This window comes from Clupea harengus, chromosome 16, assembly GCF_900700415.2.
Source record: "Clupea harengus chromosome 16, Ch_v2.0.2, whole genome shotgun sequence".
NCBI lineage: Eukaryota > Metazoa > Chordata > Actinopteri > Clupeiformes > Clupeidae > Clupea > Clupea harengus.
The window spans coordinates 6,470,942-6,473,261 of NC_045167.1; positions in this window are offsets into that span (position 1 = coordinate 6,470,942).

The following is a 2,320-nucleotide window of genomic DNA, read 5'->3' on the forward strand; positions in this document are numbered from 1 at the left end:
CTCTCACGCCCCCCCCCTTCTCTTGATGAAAACTAGTGAGCGCGCGAGCACAACATCAGCATCTGATGACGTTCCCTTGCGCAGGAAGGATGAGCTGCCCTTTCTGATCAAAGGAACCACTGTGCGCTCGCGGCTGGCCTCGTGTAGGTGCCTTTATGCCCCCCTCCCCCACACACACCTCTATAGCGCGAGGAGAGAAATGCCTTCACTTTCAATCAAAATACTGCAGAGAGCGCGCTCCATTCTGACATTTTATATCGCTGATCTATTTGGCCTTTTTGAGAGAATAATGCATATTGCATGATTCCAGGCATGCCGGGAAATTGAATAGGCTCCGGCGCGAGCTCCACGGTGTCATGCGACAAAAGCTTGACAATGCAGCTCGTGCAAGGGTGGAGGTGTTTACCTGTGGTGTTCGGTTGCGCGTGATAATTAAGCTTATTTATTTAACCCGGCCTCGGGAGGGGAGACCTTTCTCCCCGCCCCTGTCCCTCACCACCAGCAAACTTAGCCGTCAGGTCACTCAGTCAGCCCGGTGTTCAAACCTCCTCAAACCAGCTAGCCGCACCAAGAGCAGCGGAGATCCCCTCCACCGATCAAGCAGGAATCGCTGATTAAAGGTTACAAAGACCAAACTCGCTGCCTTTTTCTCTGTCACACACACACACACACATGCCAATGTCAACCCACTGTGCGCGTGCACAACAAAGCAAAATTACCCACTCTGCGCTCGTCCTCTTGTTTGTGTTACTTTTTAATAACAGGAAAATAAACTTTTTTTTTCATATGAGGCAAAGGTTTAGAATAGCATGCAAGTCGTCAAAGACAGATACAGCGCCTGTAGTTAAATAATAACCTATCTCCGTGCGGCACCTTTCCACTGCGTCTCCGTCGCCTCGGAACTTGCTAACATGAGCACCACGTAGTCCTCAGTTTAAGGCTATTGATTAGACTGTTCAAACATTACGCGAGTGCCTTCTAATAGCAGATGACGCTTGGGGTGGTGGAGAGAAAGGGAAGAAAAAAGGCGAAATAAATAAATATAGTAATTAAAAATGTATTCTAATTTCGCCCGCGCCGCTGTCACGTCATGTTTCTAATTGCTTTTGAAGTCTGTCGTTTCAAAACAATTGATAAAGGAGAGCGTCATACCCGCGTTACCGGGAGATAACGGCGAGGTGCAGCGTACAGTAGCTCATAGCCTCAGATAAAAAGCGTCGAGCACTCATGGGGGAAATATCTAACAAATTACTGAAAAGACACGTGTTCAAGAACAGAGGTGGCATCTTGGTGTTTTTTTTCTCTCTTAATTCAAGCTCGGGGCATCTCCTAAAATCTACGTTTGGCTGATAACTCGGCCCGTGGATGCGAAACTTTCTTTCAAAAGCACAGGAGAGACTGTGGGGGTTTCTGTATTTCCAGATAATTCAGGGCAAAATAAAATTAGAATGCAATTTATCATTTTTTTTTTAATTCAACATTTTCCTCACAATGCCCAGAGAGTGTTTCAGCTCCAATCTTGAGATGGAAAACTTTCCATCCGTCAACAGCGCAGCCTACTCCGTTTCACTCAATGGCTGAGGCCTAGCCAGGAAAAAGCGCAGGAACGGATGAGCGCCTCGGTTTGATTATACTTGAGCACAGCAGACCCTGGCCTGCATGACCCGGCGCACTCAAAGCACAATGGAAGACAAAAGAAATCACCTATTAATCCATTAGTAGCTCATCAAAGTGGCCCCCCTATCCATGACTGCTAAAAAAGAACACAGGAGACGACCTATTGCACTGTTCTATACACGTCAGCCAGTTCTGCATTTCCCGTCTTTCTTCGATATATCAAACATGACAGTACTTAACTAGGGGGGAAGGACACGTGAAGATGATCTGAAATTGACGAAAACTAGGCCCGAAAAGATGAATTATAATTCTCCACCCTACACGGTATGGACAGCCGCGCACAGAAATGAACTGTACATTGTGACGAGAGTAGGCTACAGATCTCATTCTTGAATGCTTATTAACTCAAAAATAACTAATGATTCATATGCTCATGTCATAAAACCTTCAGAGCATATAGAAATTATATTATGAATTTCACAGCCCGGCAGGGGGCGTGCGGCTTTTTGAAAGAGTGGATTTTAATGTAGCTATTAACGTCCGCATCCGCGAGGCCGCGGCAGTTCCCGCCTGACAGGTAAATTGGTTCTTTTTAAAACGAAGCACGCAGGAGCTCTGCGCGCGACTCTTGAGGAGTCATTTTATTCTCAGTTTATGACGGCTACGATGAAGTTTTAAAGTTTTTTTTCTTTACCAAAAAGGA